General features: G+C 48.9%; 1 pseudogene; it reads left to right on the plus strand.

Annotated features, from left to right (window-relative positions):
- LOC142426163 (cysteine and histidine-rich domain-containing protein 1-like) overlaps positions 1-21,251 on the plus strand; it is a 152,254-nt pseudogene extending 131,003 nt beyond the window's left edge.
- Positions 21,252-22,603: the final 1,352 nt, after the last annotated feature.

Here is a 22,603-nt window from a genome sequence, read left to right on the forward strand (position 1 = left end):
TTCCGGAGAGCTGGTGCTCATTAGCTCATGATGCTTTTGTGCAGGTTCATTTCTTTTTTTTTTTTTTTTTAGGGCTTTTTGATTATGGTTAAGGTGAAGGTCGACAGCAGACCACATTCCTGCACATTCGGATTCAACTCATCTGACGCCATCCCCTCAATGCCCCGTGGCATATTCCACTTCCTCCCTGTGTTTCCTATTTCCATTCCTCCTCCTTTCCTCGCCCTTTGAACTTTGTCCTTAGAGAAATTCTGCAATTTTTATCTTAAATGGTTGATTATGCCAACATAGGAGTGAGTTCAGTTTCAGGCCTGAAGGGTGAGTTTATTGTGGCAGAGGTGGTTCCCCACAGACAACTGCATGGTTTGGAAATCCATGTGGGAGGATTGCAGGGGCTGTTGGTAGGCTTATTTTTCCTTTCCAGGGAGAGGGAAGGAGATTGGGTGGCACAAAGGCAAAGCACTCGGCTGTCATCAGAAAGTTGGTGGTTCGGATCCACCCAGTGGCTCTGAGGAATAAGACCTAATGATCTGTTCCTGTAGACAGTCTCAAAAACATGATAGAGCCATTCTCCTTATGGCCTATAGAGTCACTCTCAATCGGAATCAACCGGAAGCCAATGGGTTTGATTTGGGTTTGGGTTTGGGTATTATTAAATAAAGGAGACCTGGTAGGGCAAGGGTTAAGCTAAGGGCGAAAGACGTGACAGTCTACAGCTGTAGATGCCTGTAGCCCTGGAACACGTGTGCGGCAGTTCTCCTCTGTCCTGTAGGTTTCTATGAGTCAGAATTGACGCCGTAGCAACAGGCTTGGTTTTATTATTAGTTACAAACAGGTCTCTCTGTAGCTGGCACAGTCCAGCGCTAGGCTCCCAACTGAAAGGTTGTCCTTTTGAACCTGGCCAGGGCATTTTCTAAGACCAGCCGAGAGACGTACTTGTGGAGCCCATGGAGCAAGTTCTACTCTGCAACACTGGGGGCGCCGTGAGTCGGACTTGCCTGAATAGCAGCAAACAACAAGAGTACAGGACAAGGCCCCCGGGGGTGCAAACAGTCTGCAGTGGACTTCTTACCTAGGGGGAGGCTTAGTCCCACCTGCTGGAGTCCTGGTCATGCAGCAGGTTACGCGTGGGGCTGCTGACCACAGGTGAAATGAGGCTGTCTACTCCCATCAAGAGGTACCGTCTCAGAATCCCACAGGGTCATCCCACATCAGAACTGACGGACTCGATGGCAGTGGGAGTGCAAGGACAAAGGACAAGTCCAATCATCTGTTTCCAGAAAGATCACAGCCAAGACAACTCCATGAGGCTCTTCTACTGTGTCCGGGGTCTGCTCAAACCCTTCCTCCACATCTTACCACAGGGAACGAAGCTCTTCCTCCACATCTTACCTCAGTGAATGTGCCGAGCGGCCACACACTTGAGCTGTTTGCTAATCCCACCCACGGACTCCCAGCTGCAGAGAAGGCACCCAATAAAACCCAGCCCACTCGGTAAAAATGCTCCAGCGCTAGAGATGGCGGGACACCGTGTAAAGCTTGTCTGCCAAAAACTATAGCCGCCAGCACACACTCTGGTGATACGCCAGAGTTCAATAGGAGCCACCCTCTTCCAGACAGAATGCCTGCCACTAGTCCTGCGACCTAAAGTAGCTTAGCCAACACAAAGCATCAAGGACACACACAGCTGCAGATGGCGAGGGGGGGCGGGAGAGAGAGAGACCATGAGAGAGAGCGAGAGAGAGAACATGAGAGAAATGCAAGGGCTAGAAATGATGGGTGGGAAACTACCCTTTGCCTACAAACTCACTACTGAAATGAAGACCAGAACTTAGCAAAGTAGGGAAAGGTGGGGAAAGTCAATCACACACCTTTACAAGAGTAAACAGTATTAAAGAGTACCATTCAGAATTCGATGTCTAGAAATGAGTGGGGGAAATGTGTCCATTTTTACAGGCTATTATAAAATGATGTTCAAGGATTTAGACGTTCCCCCCAACTGAATAAATCCAACAAACATGCCCGTCAAAACCCTAAAAAGCAGTAAGAAGAAATGAAATGCAGAGGAAACAGCTCAGACACTTTGAAAAGGAACAAACAGGAAGGCCAACCCCACCAGAAGGAGTACAATAGCACTGTGGGCTAAGCATTGAGCTGCTAACCACAAGGTTGGTGGTTTGAGCCCAGCAGCTGCTCTGCTAGGAGAAAGACGAGGTAGTCTGCTTCCATGAAGATCAACAGCCTTAGAAATCCTAAGTAGGAAGTTCTACTCTGTCCTGTGAGGGCAAGACGAGTCAGAATGGACTTGACAGCAGTTGGTCTTACCCTACCAGGTATCGAGATGTATTTCAAAGACACTGTACTTTTTTAAAGTGTGGTTTTCGCACAGTAACAGGTAAATGGTAAAGGGGTCAGTGGGATACAATTGTTGCTAGATGCCATCAAGTCGGTTCCGACTCACTGCGACTCGCTGTACCACAGAACAAAGCAGTGCCCGCTCCTGCCCCATCCTCACAATTGTTCCTATGTTTGCACCCACTGTTGCAGCCACTGTGTCACTCCATCTCATCAAGGGTCTTCCTCTTTTGCTCTGCCTCAACTTTACCAAGCATGATGTCTTTCTCCAGCGATTCGGCTCTCTTGACAACATGTCCAAATAAGTGACAGAGTCGCACCATCCTTGCCTCTAAGAAGCATTCTCGCCTTAATTCCTCCAATACAGATCTGTTTGTTTTGGAAGGCCGTGGTACTTTCAAGATTCACAACTTGAATTCTTCTTCAGTCTTCCTTATTTGATGTCCAACTTTCCCGTGTAAATGAGGCGACTGAAAATACCATGACTTGTGTCAGGCACACCTTGTCCTCAAAGTAACATCCTTGCTTTTCAATACTCAAAAGAGGTCTTGTGCAGCAGATGGACCCAATGCAATGCATTGTTTGATCTCCTGACTGCCCTTTCATGAGCATTCGTTATGGGTACGAGCAAGACAAAATCCTTAACAACTTCCATCTTTTCCCATTTATCATGATGTCACCTATTGGTCCAGATGTGAGGATGTTTGTTTGTTTGTTAGTCTTTAAATCATTTTATTGGGGGCTCGTACAACTCTTATCACAATCCATACATACATACATTGTGTCAAGCACATTTGTTGCCATCATCATTCTCAAAACATTTGCTTTCTACTTGAGCCCTTGGTATAAGCTCCTCATTTTCCCCTCCCTCCCTCTTCTCTCCTCCCTCATGAACCCTTGATAATTTATAAATTATTATTTTGTCATATTTTACACTGTACGGCATCTCCCTTCACCCACTTTTCTGTTGTCCATCCCCCAGGGAGGAGGTTATATGTAAGTCCTTGTAATCGGTTCCCCCTTTCTATGCCCCCTTCCCTCCTTCCCTCCACCCTCGGATTTTGGTTTCTTAACATTTAGTAATACCTACTGACACCTGCAATCCATGATCTTCATCAGCAAGTGCTTCAAGTCCCCTCACTTCCAGCCAGCAAGGCTGTGTCACCTGCTGAGAAATCGACCTGCTTCTATGTGAGAACTTGGCTTATCGCTGATGGGATGGCCAAGGGGATCTTATGTGGAAATCATAGACTATGCAATAGCATTTGAGAGATTGGCTAAATAGCTGGAAAAGCAAATGGTAGACCTAGGGTCCCGCCTCCCAATGAGGAACTAGAACCACCAAGCCCAGGGTAGCTGTGCCTGCTCCAACCCACGGGTTTCCAAGCAGAGAGCTGCACTCCGTGGGCTTTCCTTGGAGTGTTCTTTAGGGATCAGATCACCAGGCCTTCCGTGCAACCACTGAGTGGATTTGAACTACCTACCCTTTGGTTAGCAGCGTAGGACAAACTGTGTGCGCTACCTGAGATCCCTACTTACCACCATCCAAATAGGTCCTATGTGAGATTAACTGACTGGAGTTCGATCTAGAATAGCTTTAAAATTGAACAACTAAATTGATAGTATGTGAATCCTACAAAAGGCCTTTGCAGTGTGGACGTTGACGGCAGTAGATAGTTAATACTTTTGTCTCAACCAATCGCTACTGGCCAATTTTCTAGGAGGCAGAAAGAAGCAGGTGAAGCAGGGATTTTTGGTGAGAAATTTTGCGCAATCAAATTTAGAGTTGAAGGTGAAGCGAGAAGGGTTTGCTGTCACTGTAACAGCCAAGAGTGGAGTGATCCCCGGCCTGGGAGAAGTTTCTGATGGAGCGTTAGGTCAATGTTAGTTGGCCTTTGGATAAACAGAGAGCCGCGTGCTTAGCCCAGTGTAGCAACTGCAATTCCCCCATGCTGCTCCATCACGGGCTGCTGAGTAGGGCTTGGGGCTGTGTTCTGATTTCTCATTTCTGTGTGTATCAGGGTGGGTAAGCAACACTGGTGGTACAGTGAGTTAAGCACTGGAAAGATGACCAAAAGGTCAGTGGCTCAAACCCACCAGCCACTTTGCAAGAGCTTGGCGAGGCTGTCTGCTCCCCTAAAGATTCAGGGCCCCAGCAATCCTTCATAGCTGTTCTGCTCTGTCCTACAGGACCACAAGCCAGAGTTGACACAGTAGCAGTGGGCCTGATTTTGGGTTATGGGGAGAGAGTGGGATATGGTTGAACAAAGCTTCCTTAAACATGGTTGGCCTATTGCCCCCTTTTCAGGAAACAATTTAAAAGCTTCCATACTACAGCCCATCATCCAGGATAAAGTATAGGTATTTACTTTTGTGGTCCTCTTGATCATCCCAAGAGCCCCGGTGGTATAGTGGTTATCAAGTGGGCTGACATGGCAGAGGACTGCAGTTCAAAACCACCAGTCACTGCCAGGGAGGAAGATGCATCTTTCTGCTCCTGTAAAAAGTTACAGTCTTAGAAACCCACTTGGGCATTTCTGAGTTGGCATCGGGTGGATGGCAGGGAGTTTTTTGTTTTGTTTTTTGGAATCTGTCCTGTTCCACAGCCCCCAGGGGGCAGTGTCACCCACTTTTTAGAAAACTGATAAAGTCTTGCTCCTCAGAGATGCTCTGTGGTCCAGCAGTTTCCCCACCTCTCAGAGCTTATTAGAAATGAAGAATCACGACCACCACCACCCCCACCCAACCAATGCTACAAAATCCGAATCTGCACGTTCACAAGATCCCCCACATGAACCCCTAAAGTTTGAGAAGCATTTAAAAGCATCACATTTGATAAAGCGCTGATAGCCTTGCTCTCTGAGCAGTCTGAGTTGTGCACAGAACATTCTTGTTCGCCCGGTAGTAGTTAGCTGCCATGAAGTTAGCAAAACAAAGCACCGCCCAGTCCTGCACCACTCTCACAGCCGTGAAGCGCGTGAGCCCACTGTGGTCGACACTGTGGAACCCCGCCGTCTGGAAGTCCTTCTTTTATTGTTATTGATGACCTTCTACTTTACCAAGCTGGATGTAGTTCGACGGGGACTCGTCATCTCAGATCCCCCACTGACTTAGAAACACCAATTCCTCTTTCATAGGTAAAGTAAACCCACTGCCAGCCTGTCAATTCTGACTCATAGCGACCCTCTAGGATACGGTAGAAGTGTTCCTTAGGGTTTCTGAGGCTATAAATCTTTACAGGAGGGGCCAACCACCTGCTTTGCCCAAGGCTGGTGGGTTTAAACTACTGACCTTGTGGTAAGCAGCCACACTTGTAACACATTACATGACCAGGGCGCCTTCTATGGGTAAAGGATATAACTATTCTTTTTAATGGAGCTCATATGATCAAGAGTCTCAATTATTCAAAACATGGTCCAGACCCAGGAATCAAACACACACCCCAGTGACTAGTAGGGAGACCTTAGCTTCTAGGTCTCAGGGTCCGTACTCTTTATGGCATGGATACACCACAGACCCCCACAATCCTAATGAGCTTTGTTGTTGAGAAGAATCCACTTAAGAGACCTTCTTCGGAGGAAGAATTACTACTACACCCAGATGCAAGTAGTCATCAGTCTACACAAGAGGGAGCTGATGAACTCAACAATTTTCACATTTCGATGCAATGTGTGCCACACAGACATTGTGATGCGGCCCTTTGGTTAATGTTTTGTTGAGTCACAGTGAAGGTGGGGGAGGGGTGGGGATGAGCTTCTATTGGATAATTGATTATAAAGAGTGACAGTCATTGGTTTCAAGAGATAATTACAGAGGCTCTTAATCAGTCTTCTCGCTTTTAGGTGGGACCCTAAACGGTCCCTGATGGCAGTTCACCCAGCTTTAGTCAACGATCTCAAAACAAGGTAAGGATTCATCTCGGTAGCAGGGTCTCGTTTTCTCCCAAACAGCTTGTGAGTCAAAACAGATGTGGCGTGAGCAACGTCAGATGAGGCTAGTTTCCAGACCCTTCCAGTAACTCTGTTGTGAAGGATGAATCCCTTGGCCCACTTCAGACAAAAGACAGCTGCGTTGAGTTTCCTTTCCTCAGAGTGAATTTTCTTCATATCCTAACTCAACCAGGGAGGGAAATTACCTTTTTCATTGAAAGCTCCTATCAGTTAACGTATCCGCAAACAGGAGCTTGTCAGAACAAATAGTGAATCCCAGGCAGGCACTTGTATAAAAAGAACCATCTGATTCAGCAAAACTGGAGTGCCATTTTGGTCAGAACAATTGTTTGAAATTTCTTGCTTAGATATCCCTCCTCTTGATCGGGGATTTTATTGAACATCCTCTGATCAATGTAAGAAAGAGTCTTTCTGTTTGAATTTAGTCTAAATAGTCATTGATTATGTTGTTTGAATTAGTAAGCATTTAACTTCTATGTAGTTACTCTGAGTCAGAATGAGCTCAGTAGCAGTGGATTTGTTTTCATTTTTTAATTGTAATTTTTGCTTCTTTGTGCTGTGTAGGAGTTCTCATCTCGAGGCCAGCTGATCTCACGATGACCATAAATGAGTAACTTCCGCAAGGAGTGGTTGACCATTAAGCACTGGTTCTTCTTTTCAGCGCCTATTGTAAAATTCTACAGGTGCTTAGGAGATACTTAAAGGTTTAAAGGGACTAGAGACCTTACTGACTGGTTGAATCAAGGTGTTTTTCTAATTTATTAGAGATGGCCATTGTTAACTACATAAATGACCCTGCACATGAGTCTCACATGTTGGCTCTCTTGAGTTAAGGCATTAGTGGTCATTTTAATGAAACATTTAACAGTGTCAATTATATAATGACTATAACTATAATAAGTCTCTCTAATTTACAAGATTGTTGGGATTGAAGAGTCTATATATTTTTGGAATTGAATCTCTAATAAAGGGAATCTGGTTGGTCAGTAGTATTAAATAAGACATTCAGCTAATCTGCTAAAAGGCTACTCTAGGGGTACCCACATCTGGGCACCAATTCACACTCTACCCTGTTGTGCCAACCAGCAGGAAGCTGGGCAATCCTGTTATTTAAAACTCTTTGTAAAAGAAGCTAAAGAGGTTTGTTGAGTTTTCACTGAGCTGGCGATGTAATTAGTGATTTCTTTGAGAGCGGTGGATGTATTTCAAAAGGCATGTTTTAAGTCAGCAACTCCATACTCAAAGGAAGGGAAACCCTTAGGAAGCGTAGCCTATGTTAGCATTTTTTGCTGTTTTGTTGGCCTTGTTCATTTTTTAGCATCTTGTGTGTGTGTTGTGTTGCTTGTGTATGTGTGTAAAATTTTAACTATCCGTTCAAAGAAGGCTTGTATGAAAAGAACGGATGCTTTGGGGAACTCTTAATGTCTTGACGGGCTGTCTTCAGTCATTTGCTTAGCTGTTTCAGTAAGGCACACAAGAATATATACTCACTGGCGGGCAAATCACGTTAGTAGATGGTTTGGAAGATGGAGAATGCTATGAATTCTATCGAGTCAATCTTCAGTACAAGGTATCACAGGTTATTTGTCTGAATGTTGCCAGACTTTTCTGCTTTATACAGAGATGACTTAGCATCTATCCAACTGACTGACAAATATCCAATATTTGGCATAGTACGTGAAATGAAACTTGTGTTTCATTGACTATGCAAAGGCATTCGACTTTTGGGCCACAATAAACTGTGGAGACCCTGGAAAAGAATGGGAATTTCAGAACTCTTGGTTGTGCTCATGAGGTAGTTGTGTAAACAGAACAAGGGCACACTCCATGGTTAAAAACCAGGAAGGGTTTGCATCAGTACTGTATCCCATCACCATACATGTTCAATCTGTATGCTGGACAAATCATCAGAGAAGCTGGATTATATGAAGAATGTGGCATCAGGATTGGAAGCTTATTAACAACCTGCAGATGACACGACGTTGCTTGCTGAGAGTGAGGAGGACTTGAAGGACTTGCTGGTGAAGATGAAAGATTGCAGCCTTGAGTGTGGATTATGACTCCGTTTAAGGAAGACCCAAATCCTTACCACTGGACAAATAGATAACATCGTAATAAATGGAGAAAAGCTAGTTGGCAAGGATTTGGATCCACAATCAATGCTCATGGAAGCAGCAGTCAAGAGATCAAAAGACATACTGCTTTAGGTAAATCTGCACAAGACCTCTTCAGAGTATTGAAGAGCGAGGATGTTACTTTGAGGACTAAGGTGCACCTGATCCAACCTAGGATAATCTCCAGTGCAAGACCGAAGAAGAGGCAGAGCATTTGAACCCCAGTGCTGGAGAATGGTAGTGGAAGTACTGTGGATTGCGAAAAGGACAAACCTTGGAAGAAGTACGGCCAGAGTGCTCCTGAGAGGCAAGGATGGCAAAGCTTCATGTTACCTACTTTGGACTTGCTATGAGGAGAGGCCAGACCCTGGAGAAGGACCTCAGAGAAGTATTGAAAAATAAAACATGGAAAGCCCTCACTACGTTGCACTGACACATGGCTGCATCAATGGGCTCAGGCACGGGGACACGCAGGCGCAGGACCACGCAGGCGCAGGCGCAGGCGCAGGACCACGCAGTGTTTCCTTCTGATGCGCAACGGTCGCTATGGGTCAGAGCCGACTTACCACCATGTGAAATGTTGAACTGGATAGTTGTCTGTCTTTGGCATCTAGATTAAAGAGAGGTTGTAAGGAGATTAGGGTTGACAATGGGGGGTGGTGGAATGTAGAGCAATCCAGACACTGTTTAAATAATAAGGGTTGGGTTAAGGAAAGATTAAGGTCGAAGCTGGTAGACTACCATCCAAAGACTTGGTCTGCAGCTCTCCAAAAACGCCCCACAAAATCGCTTCTTCATTGTGTCCATTGTCTTTTCTCGGCCTAAGTGTTTCATCTACGGACGGAGACAAAGCAAGTTCAGAAATACTTAGGAACAACAGGTTTGGTCCTAGGACGTTTTCCTAAAGATGCATTTTTGTTAAATCTGTAGCTTTTTTTTTTTTTTTTGGTCTCTCCCTTTGAAATCTTACTGTCTTTGATTGAGAAACCTATGTTCTGGTGGCAAGGTAAATCATGCCTCGCTGGAGGGTCTTCAGTTACTCTACTTGGGGGTGTTTTCGATGGTTTTGCTAAGGCGGCTTTGCTGTGGATAAAGAGTTCGCTTGGACAATGAGGCTACAAAGACCTATACAAGTCTGTGCTCAACACAATTCTCATTTTAGAATCAACTGTGTTGTGCACAGTAAAGAATATGTGATTGGCTGTGGTTAAAAGTTTTGATCGGCTGTGGCTAACAGTTCTTTCCCCGCCAAAAAATATTTTAATGAATGAAGTGTTTTATTGAAAGACATGTCTTTTATGGTGGTTATACAAGTTCGGAGTGAGGGCACCTATAAATCACCTATAAAACAAACACTCTCTGCCATCCGGTCAGCGCTGACTCATAATCCCCCCCCCCCCCCCCTGTTGATGGGAGACTGTTGATGGGAGTAGAAATCCCAGTCTTTCTCCTGAAGAAACACTGGTGCTTTTGAACTGCCGGCCATGCCGATCGCAGCCCAAGGAGTAACCACGACACCACCAGGGCTCCTAAATCGCCTCTAGAATTGATCAATGATTAGGGCTTATTTACAACTTTTAGTTGAGCCCATGCAAAACCAAACCAAACCAAACCTCCTGCATGGAATCCATTCCGACTCATGGTGACCCATACAAGGTTTCTGAGACGGTCAGTCCTGATGGGTGCAACTGGTAGGTTTGAACTGCCGACCTTATGGTTAGCAGCCAGTGCACAACTCTAGCCCTTGACTGTTTTCTGAAAAACTATTGGTATTTGTTAAGGATTTTGAAAAGGGTCAGGACATCGAAAAACGTATCATTTTATCTTTATAAAGGCATGAGCTAGACTTAACAAGGACGAACTTAACATAAGCCGGGTTTTGAAACAGAGTGAACAATTTAAATTTATACCTTAAATCCACTGAAGCCAGCCCATTTCCATGAGGTTGATCCTGATGCACCTTCCTTTGTTTCTTTTGGAGTTCTGAAGCTGTAAATCTCTGTCAGAGCAGACAGCTCATTTTGCTCCCTGTAGCTGCTGGGTGGTTTGACCCGCTGACCTTGTGGCTAGCAATCCCATGCTTAGCCCACAGCTCCACCGCAGCGCCTTAAACATACACCTAAGATTTCTGCCAACAGTTTTAGTGGTTTATAAATTTGGAAGAATGCAATTAATTCAGCTTGTGGGGGCAGAAGCCATTCCAGGGGAGTGGGGCACTCTCCAACAATGTAAGTAACGTCAGGGAGATCCCCTCTGGTAAGAAGAGCTAGTGGAAACTGGCTTTAACTAGGACTCGTTTGCAGAACAGCTTTAGGGTTAAATGGGAGTGTTTGGTGGTGAATACAGTTGCTGTGTTTGGTGCCTCCCGGTTCGGACTCACGGAGACCCCGGGTACAACAGAACCAACCACCACCTGGCCCTGCACCATGCTCACAATCGGTGTTATGTTTGAGCCCACTGTTGTCGCAACTGGGTTAACCCGTCTTGTCTTGTTTTGCCGCCCCTCGATGGAGATTGATGTCCTCTCTCCCAGGGACTGGCCTGCTAACAACACGTCAACAACAGAGTCTCAGCATTCTTGCCTCTAAGGAGCATTTTTGGCTGTTCTTCTTCCAAGACAAATAGATGTTCGTCCCTTTGGCAGGCTGTGGTACTTTCGAGAATCTTCCCCAGCAGCTTAATAAGTGCTAGCCTTAAATTAAGACACTCATGGGAGATTGCATCCAGGTTATTGAGTAGGGAGGAAGCTTCGGCAGGTGACTGAGTGTTAAAGAACCCATCATGTGCCAAATGTTAGATGCTGTCAGAAGAATTTTGTATAAGATTATCTTATTATCTGATAAATGTCGAGCTATTTATTTGACATTTGAGGTTTAAGTTTTTTTATAAATTAATCAATCAAGCTTTAGCTAGACAGATAAACTTAGTACTTTGTTTAACTTGTGACAATACTGATCAGTGACTTAGCAACAAACTTAGATATATTTTTTTCTTCTAGAGCAGCGGTTCTCAACCTGTGGGTCGCAACCCCTTTGGGGGTCGAATGACCCTTTTACAGGGTCGCCTAAGACCATCAGAAAACACATAAATATTTCACAATACATAAATACCTATCATTCTGTGATGAATCACTATGTGTTAATTATGTTTATATTCAATTCGTAACAATGAAAATACATCCTGCATATCAGATATTTACGTTACGATTCATAACAGTAGCAAAATTACAGTTATGAAGCAGCAACGGAAATAATGTTATGGTTGGGGGTCACCACAACATGAGGAACTGTATGAAAGGGTCACAGCATAAGGAAGGTTGAGAACCGCTGTCCCATTGCATAAATGTAGGAGTATCGAACTTTAAATCATAAAGAATATTCACTTACGATAAGTTAGTTACTTAAAAGATCTGAGAAACTGCTTTCAAGTTGGCTTACTATAAAATATATTATGCAAAAACCTTTGGTTAGACCAAGTTCACTTTGATGGATTCAAGGGGTCTTGTTTATTTTAAACGTTTACTAAAGTGGCTTCAAACTTGGTCAAACTACCCCTACCTCAAAGGGTGTCCGTGAAGAAAACTCAGTAACTTTTGCTCGATGAAATAAAAAGCAGCTATAAAAATGTACCAGTCTATGCAAAGCACAACACAAACCTCAAAAAGCGAAGTAAGGTTCCTCTGAGCCCCCAAGTAGGGCCTTTTCTTGTCTTCTCTGGAGGGGTGCATGCCAGCTCTCAGGCAAACACAGGAGTAATCTTGTGCCACAAAAGCTTCAATGGGGTCCCAAAGGAGGAACCCCGACGAATGACCCTTTGAAAGTGACATCCTCTACTTCACCAGAGAACACTTGCAAACAATCCCCCAAACACCAGGAAGCCTGATGAGTTGAGAGAGAGAGAGAGAGAGAGAGAGAGAAATTTTATAAGGGTCCAGGCTCATCGCAATATTAACAAGGCTACATTGACAATGTTCAATATCTGAGCAGAAATCATAGAAACGGAATCAACGCTGAGGATGCTCTCTACCCAAACTCATGGAGGTTCAATCCCATGAAGGGCTCACCTCTAAATAGTGACTCCAAGGGTCCTGAGGAGAGAAAACCAAAGGGCTTCCAAGTTCAAGGCCAGATGACATTCTACGATTCCTCTGTGTCCCAGAACAGCCATCAAATCATTGCCAGGAAGAATCCCCTCCATCTGTAAAACCTGAATGTAAGAGAAAGTACTCAGAGGAAGAACTGTGATTACACCAGACGTAAGAAGCCGCCAGTCTCCACACGTTGACAGCTGATTAATTCAACTACTGGTTTTCTCACGCAGATGAGCTACAGCTCCTGAAACAGACATTGGGAGGCAGCCCTTGGCGTCACAATGCAGGTGGGTAGAAGGTAGAGAATGGACTTCAGTGGGATGATTGGCCAGAAAAGAGTGACGATCATTGATTTCAGGAACTAGTTCAGGGGGCTCTTAATCAGTTTTCTAGCTTTCAGGTGTGATCCTAAAACATCCCTGATGGGCATTCCCATTCAGCTATCCCAGGATGGGGTGAGGTTTCATTGTAGTACCAGGGTCTCATTTTCCCCCAAAGGACTTGTGAGTCTAAACAGTGAAGCGGGTGGGGTGGGCAAGTCCAGAGGAAGCTATCTTCAAGACACTTTGAAGTAATTCTCTCATTTGACAGCCTTGTGTCCAAGACTAAATCCCTCTGACCTACTTCGTACAAAAGACAGCTGGGGGACTTATCTTTGGTTAGAGTGAATCTCCTCCATCTCCCAACTCAACCAGAGAGGGAAATGACCTCAACAGTTCTATGGCTCCCAGCAATTAACACTCCCAACTAATAGGCGCTTGTCAGGAGAATAAGGATTTAGTCCCGGGCAGGCAGTTGGATAAAAAGAACAGTCTGATTCAGCAAAATCAGAGCGGCATTTCATCCTGCCGTTTGGGTCAGAAAGGTTTTCATGAGTTTCTCCCTCACAGCGGGATGCTGTTGGGGTACTCTGCTCACAGAAGGTCGGAAACAGCACAATGAACCTTGAGCAATGGGAAAGAAGTGGAACAAGGGCCAGGTGGAGGTTCACAAGGGGCGTGGAATCGCTTTCATGTATTTGGGGTTGATTATTTGTGCTCTGGACTCAAATCCTTAGGGCAGTGGCTCAAAAGCTGACTGGGCCCAACGCCCACAGCCCAGAGGTTCTGATTGGATGGGTCTGGGCTGAGTTTTCAGCCAAGGGCCTTGGTTTTCCACCAAAGTCTCTGGGGCCCATCAGCACATCAGCGCATGGGCCCCAGAGCAGGGACACCTGTGGATGCCTTGCCTACATAACCTCTTTACAATGAGCTATAACCATTGAACTTGATTAGGATGCCCTTAACGGCCAGGATTTCCTCTGAAGAGGAAAATGGGATATATTAGACGTGATTGGAGGAAAAAAACAAGGAGCTGATAGCAAGGGCTCAAATAGAAAGAAAATGTTTTGGAAATGATGATGGAAACATGTGTACAAAGGCGCTTGACACAATGGATGCATGTATGGATTGTGATAAGAGCCGTAAGAGCTCCTAATAAACTGATTTTAAAAAAGAAAATAATAATGATTTATAATTTATCAAAGGGCCACAAGGGTGGGGGGCAGAGAGGGGGTAAAAAAAGAAGGGCTGATACCAAGGGCTCAAATAGAAAGTAATGATGATGGCAACCGATGTACAAATGTGCTGATACAATGGATGCATGGATTGTGATAAGAGATGTAGGAGCCCCCAATGAAATGACCTTTAAAAAAGAAGTGATAACTTGGCGGAAGAAAGCAATCCAGGACAGTGTTTCGTTCTGTTGAACATGGAGTGGTTGAGTCCCCGTGTGCTCGCACGGGGTCACCCAACAACACAACAACAGGGAGCCACATAATCCATTCCCATGTCACCAGAGTCCACAGAGCACTGATAGGAAGTCAAACATCCACTTTCCATCCCGCCCTCCTAAGTTTTCCCCAAGAACAGAGATGGATCTTGCTCAAAGGCAGGTCCTGGCTCAGCAGGTCTACAGTGGGCCTTAAGACCCTGCAGTTCTCTTCAGTTCCCAATGATGCTGATGTTACTGGTCCAAGCACCATGCGCAGAGTGAACGTGGGTCTAGAGGCCATGCTGATGGCCATCCTCTGGAGCCTACCCTAAAAGGAGGCCTCCCTCACTCCCCAAGACAACCCATTGAAGTCCCTTGATGTTGATGTCTACCTGGTCAAAACAGTCCTGACCGAATGCCAGGAGCTTGTCCATCTATTGCCATCCCACGCCCTCATCCCAATAGGCAATTTCATAGCGGTAGAATTGTAAATGGGGGGGGGGGGGCTCACTACCATCTCATTCCCATTTGAAGCCTGGGGGCTGAGAATGTGCATTTCCAGCCCAGAAACAATGAATCTGAAGCTACAAAGTAACAAGATCCCCAGGGCATTCTTAGGGGCCTGGGGTGGGGGTGGGGGAAAACTTGCTCAAAAGTAGCTTTTGATTCAGTGTATCTGGATTGGAAGAGGAAGTTCTCCACAAGGGGTTGAACCAGCATGACCCGATTGGAAGCACAGGCTGCTAATGCAGAGCTGTAGCCCCAGAGGAAGAGGCAACATACCACCGGGTCCAGATCAGGAGATGAACCCATTAGGTCAGCTGAGGACCCTGTCGAGACCATTGTTTTCCAATCTCCTCTTTCGGAAACGTCTACATGTGTCTTCCTGGGGCCCCCAGACTAGGAAAAGGCCACACTTTACAAAGGAAGGAATGGAAAGCCCCAGGATTCTCGGGAATGCAGGCTGGGGAGGCTCCCTGCACCCCAGCCCACTCCCAGTCTCCCAGACCACACAATAACTGTTGTTTCCACTCCTGCCCAATTTCCCTGAAAAAGCTGCGGGTCTCCCAGGAGACCACAGGTCTCCACAGTCCCCTTCTCAAAATCATTTTCTAAATCCTACAGAGGAAGGACAGATCTTTGTGCTTCCTATGAAGAAACCCTTAAATCCTTCAATGCAACCGAATATTATCTTTTCAAAGAAGCGGGAGAAGGGGAGGAAGCTCCATTCTGGAACATTCTGAAATGCGGCCTTTTTGATTCTCAAAAAGCAGAATGAATGCTAATTAGATCCGCAGACTTTGTGGGCCCTGGGGTGAATGAGGTGCCTGCATTGGGGGGTAGGGGAGGAGATACTGGCAACCACGTGCCCGCTCCTCGCCCTAAGGGGCTCCTTCAGGGACACTGCTTAAGCTGGACTTGCTAGCATTTCTGACCTCACAGTCCTGGGTCAGTTTGTGGATTCCCCAGAGTCTGCGACCATCATTTGCAGCTCACCTATTCTCAGCAGGTGCCTCACTCCACACAGAAATCTGTCTGAAGGCCCCAGGCAGGATACTGAGTACCAAAGACCCTTGGGGACTTCTCCTCCACCTCCACCAGCACTCGGTTTTTGTCTTCTGTGGGGCTCGGGCTAAACCCAATTATATTGCTGTCACCGCAGGCTACCTGTGCTTCTGCTTGGGAATTGAGCAGAGACGCAAAGACTCTCACCTTTCCTCTTAAGGGATCAGACATCAAACTCATTTCCACCCTCGTGACATTTCAAAAAGGTCACCAATTAGTTTTGAGATACCAAGTCAGAAAGAAGGGAGCCCCGGTGGCCCCTTGTTTAAAGCATATGACTGGGCGGGGGGATAGGGGGCGCTTGTTAAGGTTGACACTTTGAATCCACCAGCTCTTCTTTGAGAGAGTAGGCTGTCTGCTTCCATAAGGATTTGTTGACTCGGAAACACTGGGGAGCAGTTCTAGAGTGTCTTTCTAAGGAGCCCTGGTGCACTGAGGGATAAGCATTAGGCTGCTAACAGCAAGGTTGGCAGTTCAAACCCACAAGGGAGAAAGATGAACTGGTGTGTTCCCATAGTTTTAGTGTCTCAGAATCCCTGGCTGTAGGATCGCTATGAGTTGGAGTCGAGTCCCCACAGCGGGTAGTAGGGTTGGAAAAGAGCCCCCAGAGTGGTGCAAATGCTTAGCCTGAGGTTACCAGGAGGAAAGGCCTGGTGGTCTGCTTCTGAAAGCTCACAGTCTTGTAAGCCTGGGGGGGAGGGGTCTATTCTAGCTAGTCACGTGCCAGTGGGTTGCAGAAGGACTTGATGGAAAATGTTTGTTTTCAATCAGAGAGAGGACAAAGCTCCAGGCAAAGCTTCCCACTGAGCAGAGAGCCAGGGGCTGGTTTACATTTCCCCCTTGTTCTTTATTCTCTTAATTGTGTTAATGGGCATTCAGGAGCCCAAACAAAGTGACCTTGTTTTCCTCCTTTGCTGTAATTTCCTGCTGCTGGCTGGATCACAGAACCCAAGGACTTGTCAAGACCATAGATCTTGGTTGGGGTTGAGGGAGGGGCTTACTTTGCAAGCACTCCCATGGCACTGCTTTCTCTAATGTCTGTCCACCACCATGTTTCACAATCGCTGCTCCGACAGAACCTCCCCGTCCTCAAAGCTGGGGAAGATGTGTCTGGGGGCAGGGGCCCTCTTCCAGAGTTGCAGGACTGTCAGGCACATCGATGGCCAGACCCTAAACCACATGCTGAAGGTGGGAAGCTCTTAGGCCGGGAGGTGCAGGTTGCAGGGGCCCTGACTCCGAAGTGCCTAACGTCAGGGTCAGCCTGGCCCTGCCCTGGAGCCCCCAGACAGAGGGTGGCTGTGTGGTGAGTTCAGGGCCGTGGGGTTCTGACGCCAAGGTGGCGCCTGCAGACAGAAGCTAAGGCTCTGCAGATGCCCAGAGTCATAGCGCAAGGTGCTTGGTCCCCCTGGGTGGGGTCTGGGCCTGGGGGCGGGCAAGGATGGCCGATGGCAGGACTTAAGGGAGCCCCTGGGGGCAGGGATGGGGGTTGGGGAGAAGAATGCCAAACGCCAAACATTCATATAACACGTGGCCCTAGGTCTCAGGGTTTCACCCTCTGCTGCACCCTGCTTCAAGCCCCGCCTTTTAACCCACCAGGACCAATCTTTATCCCAGCCTCTTTACGCGCCCCGCCCCCATACTTCACTAGCACCGCCCCTGGGCTGCCCCCAGGTGTGCTTCCTGCCAAGCCCCGCCCTCCCCCACCCTGCCCCGCCCCCTCCAGACCTCGGCCCCGCCCCGCATGCCACACCACGCCCCTCGTCTCCAGCCCTGTCACCTGTGGGCGCCTAAGCGGCTGCGCTTTAAAAACAGGAGGCCTGCTGCTCTGTCAGCGAGTAGCTTCTGGGCGCCCTCTCTGTCTTTTGTTTTCCTTGAGGACTCCGGATCCATGAGCGCCTCCCTACCTGCCGAGGAGGAGTGTTCACTCCCTCTCCCGGATCGCCTGTGGATGTGGGATAAGAAAGTATATACGGATGAGAACCAACGCCCCTGGCTGCCCACGATCTTGCAGGTACAGCCCGCTGGCCATCTGGACTGCACGGTGGCCCTTCGGGCTGGACTCTGAGGAACTGGGGACACCCAGGCCGTGCTGGGCCTCAGAGGAGTGGCGCCCGGTGAGGGTGGGGACCGGCCGGGAGATGTGGGTGACCCCTGCGCTCAGCCCAGGACAACCCAGGCCTAGCAGGTGAAACCACTTGGAGCAGGGTTCTCATGGGTGAATAGGAGTTTGATGGGCGAGGCGATCCCCAGGGCCCACTACCCTGAAGTCCCTTCCCACTCATAGGACAGAGCAGAACTGCCCCCTGTGGTTTCTGAGATTAGAAATCTTTACTGGAGCATACAGCCTCATCTTTCTCCTGTGGAGCGGCTGGTGGGTTCAAACTGCTGACCTCGGGGTTAGCCGCCCAGGTCAGGAAAGAGGGTGGTGATTGCTCAAAGGCAAGGGGACGGGGCCCACAAGTGGACAGCGGCTGGGGCAGGTGTGAATCTGGTCGTGATTGAGACACCTGGAGGCCGCTACCCGTAGCGTTGACCCTGGCCTGGTGCTCCCTGAGTGACTTCTCCCGTAAAAGCTGGACAGACTCGGAACTACCCCCTGTAGCTTCGCTGTGAGCCCCAGGCCAGTCTGACGTTGTGATTTTCTGGCCTCCAGGTCCTTTATCTGTAAGACGGGAATCATGAATGTCTAAAGCAATTCTTAATGCCCGGCTAATAGCGTCTCCATGTGTGGGACCCAGAAACCTTTTTTTGTTTGTTTTGTTTTTTAGAATGGGCCCTCAATAGGTTTTGATCCCAGGAGTTTGGAGACTGTCTAGCTGGAAGATGCAGCGTTTCAGACCTGCTCCTGGGAGTTGAATGAAACAAAGCGAATGTGTAATCCTGTAATACGAGAGAGGCCGGTGTGGCATTAATTAATAAGGGCGTGGGCTTTTATTCGTGCAGCGTCCAGACAAATCCTTGGTTCATACTTTTTCTTCGAGTATCCCACGCGGCACAGTGGTTAAAACGCTCAGCTGCCAACCAAAAGGTCCGTGATTTGAACTTGCTCACTCGCGGTTTGGTGGAAGAGACATGGTGGTCTGCTTCTAGGAAACACTTGGCAGGTTCTACTGGAGCCCTCGGGGCAGAGTGGGGTGCCGACGCCGAGGCGGCAGTTCAGAGCGACCTCGGACAACGAGGCGGCTTTCTCCTTCTGCGAAGAGTTTCTGTCTTGGAAGCCCACAGGGGTGGTTCTACCCTGTCCAGTCCGGTGACTGTGAGTCGGCTGTGAGTTTGGTTGCGAAGTTGTACTCTGTCCTGTCGGGTGGCTGTGAGGGAGAGCCACTGGGTACCAGCAGGCTTTTCCTTAAAGGGATGCAGCTCTTTGGCAGGTTCCTTCCCTCGGAGCCTGGGTACCCCCCAAAGAACAGCGCAAATGCTGACCGCCTTACCCGACCAAGGAAGGGACCAAAGCACACTAAGATAACTTGCCTTCAGTTCACCACAAAACCACAAGAAACTGAACTGGGTGCCGGCTCTGCCCCCACTTTACAGATGATGAAACAAACCCCAAACCGAGCTGACTGCCACCGAGTTGCCTTTTGCTGAGTTTTGCTTCTGATTGGTGACTGTGTTATAACATACTCTGTCAGTGCTGTCTGTTCTACGCGTCTCCCTAAACTTCCCCTCGAGCACAAATCCGGCCTGTGGCTGGAGAGCCCGTTCTAACTCGTGGCACCCCTGTGCGGTACAGAATAGAACTGCCCCGTGGGTTTTTATGGGCCGGAGGCGTTCTGGTAACCTGTCCCCAGGCCTCTCTCCCGTGACATCATTGTATGGCTGTGAAGTTCATATTGGAGACCAAGCTCTGTGTGACCCCACCCCACCCCACCCCACCCCACCCCACCCCACCCCAGGGACTGCCATACATTGGAGCAGAGAGACCTGGCTCAAAGAAGCCAGGTAGACCTCGGGGAGAATGTTCCAGAGGGGAGGGGTGCAAAGGGTTCTGGGAGCAGGTCTGTTCTAGGAATACAGGGCGTGAGGGTGGGGTGCGGCTGGGTGCCCCGCCTGGAGTGAAGACAAGAGTACCAGGCCTGGCGGGAGGCCAGGGCCCAGCGCCTCCTCGGGCTTTGGTGGGGCGTGGCTTAGATTGCCATTTGTTCCACCTGTGGCCAGGCCCTGCTGGGAGGGCACTGAGGTGGGCGGGGCGGGATTTTAGCTTCTGGTGGCGAGGTCAGGAACTACAGTTCTAGTGAGAGGTGGAGACGGTGAGGAGGAGGTAGCTCCGGTCCAGGGCTATCTTGTTGAAAAAGGAGAACCATGACGAGATAAAGACTGTCCTGGGAGGCCAAGATGAGCGCCCAGGGCTTTGCTGGAAAGCTCAAAGGGTCCTGCCACAAGCACCAAGGCCTTGTTTCTTCGTTTTTTAAAAAAAGAAAGAACAATGAATGCAAGAATAAAGAAAATGTTCTAAAAGGAAATGCCACCAGCGAAAGCTTTAAAGAGCAGGGCTGTCCTTTCTCCCAGTTTTGGAGTGTGCTGGTGGCATTGTTGTGAGGTGCCACACAGTAGAACTTTCTAGGGCATGGGGGTGCCCTAAAATGGCATCTTGAAGGACTTGTCAGTTGTGGGGTTTTTTTCTCCCACAGAGCCCCTGGGTGGCTTTGAACCTCCAACCCTGTGGTTAGCAACCCTTCAGCAAGCACTATTGGTGCCACCTGGGCCCATTGTTGAGGGAGGCTAGAATCTGAATTCCATCTCTGTCTGTCTGCCTGTGTGTGTGCATGCATGCGTGCTGTGTCTGCTTGTCTGTGTGCATCTGTCTGTGTTTCTGATGATGGTGCGTCACAGACAGCGAATGCCAGCATCCCAGACCCAAGCCCCTGTGGGCATGTGAGTTGGGCTCTGAGATGCGCCCTGTCCTTCTCTCCACGATACAGAGGGAGAATGACTTCCAAGTGGTGATGCATCAAGAGAATGTCACCCTGGGGAAGCCGCTGAGGCCCAGCCAGATCCAGCAGCGGGAGCTGCCTCTGATGTGGCAGCTCTACCCTGGACAGAAGTACCGGGACTCTGATTCAAATTACTGGCACATAGTGTGCCACGTGATGGCAAGTGACCCTGGGATCCTTCCCTTACCTGGCCTCTAGGACAAGGCTGCTCTTAACACCCCCCACCCCACCCCCCACGCTTGGAACACAGGGCTGACAGCAGAAAATCCTGAAGCTCTTGGGCTGGAGAGAAGTTGGAACAAGCCACCAGACCACCCCCTGGGGTCACTGCAGGGTGGGGGAGCCCAGGCTTGTGGGAGGAAGGGCATGACCCAGATTCTCATCTACAAGGGCAGTGGGAGACCCAGGGCTGGGCTCTAACACCCTTCTCTCCACACAGCAAAGTGGCAAGCAGAAGCTGGTTCTCAAGAAGTTGCCAGAGGAGGACTAGCAGGAGTGGCCTGGTGAGCACAAGGCACAGAGCCCATGAAGGGGGAGCCTCCATGGTGCCCAGAGAGCAGGGACAGGCCTGGCAGAGGCCTCAGGACATGGCTGGGCATAGGTGTTGTTGACGGGTGCCATCTGAGAGGCTCAACTCACAGCGACCCATGAACAAACAACACGGAGCACTGCGCAGCCTTGCGTCTGCCCCCCAACCATGGCTCCGTGTGAGCCCCGCTGCAGCAGCAGCAACTGTCAGTCCATCTCCTTAAAGGGCTTCCTCTTTACCCTTGAACCTCACACTTTCCTAAGCATGACATCCTTCTCCAGGGACTGGTCCCCGCTGATAGCATGTCCAAAGAACACGAGAGCAGGTCTAGCTGCCCTTGCTTCAAAGGAGCATGCGAGCTGCCGTCCCTCCCAGCCAGGCCGCAGACAGCATGAGCCCTTCCAGTCGCTCTCTGCAGTCAGCCCTGTGAAATCACCACAGCCCTGAGACCAGGGGTGGTGGCATTGTTTACTTCACAAAGACTTAAGCGCAGACATTCAATGCAACCATCTGGTAGAAGCTCGAAGCTCTGCTCAGGTCAACCAAGAAGGCTCAGTGGGAGATGGCTGGCCACACCCCAGTCCTGGCCCTAACCTGGCCCTGGATCCGCCCACCCTTCCTCCACCTGAGACCCTCTTTTTCTCTTGTCCCCCCTCAGGTTTCCCAGTGCCGTCACCTCTCACTCTGTGAACCTGAATCCTGCTGACCTTCCAGGAAGATGTCTTTTCACGTTCCCCCTTTGCTGACAGCTCTCAGGCTGGCTGCGACACATCGGGTCTGGGAGGGAGTGGGTGATGGAGGATGAACAGCTGTGCTATGGGGCGGGGGTCAAGTTGGTGTCAGACTCAAGTTGGTGTGACCCTTCCCCTACCTCCCCCCTCCACCCCCCCCCCCACACACACAGCACTGCCTGGTAGCCAGGTACCACCCGGGAGGACTTCGTTTGTATTGACTTTCTTCAGGGGCAGCTCTGCTTGGTTTTGTGTTCCCAACAGGGTGATGGCCTTGGCCTCCCCCCACCCCCTCCATCCCCTTCTCCGACCTCACAGCAACAGTGGCACCACCTGACCCTGGACTTCAGCCCATGTGTGCCCTGGCCCCAGTATTTTCCAGTACAACTCAGGGAGGGTCAGGGAGGGGCCCGGATCAAGCACGTCCTGGTCAGCAGCCCCAGAGGTCACTGGGCCAGACAGGCAAGCATGTGGAGCTCAGGCTGCCTACCTGTTGACTGGACTGGCTCCAGGCTGGACACCACGGGGGGTAGGGGGGGTTGTGAGATGGCATGCGGAGTGGGCACTTTGTAATGTTGATTA

The sequence above is a fragment of the Tenrec ecaudatus genome, chromosome 14 (genome assembly GCF_050624435.1).
Source record: "Tenrec ecaudatus isolate mTenEca1 chromosome 14, mTenEca1.hap1, whole genome shotgun sequence".
Taxonomy (NCBI): domain Eukaryota; kingdom Metazoa; phylum Chordata; class Mammalia; order Afrosoricida; family Tenrecidae; genus Tenrec; species Tenrec ecaudatus.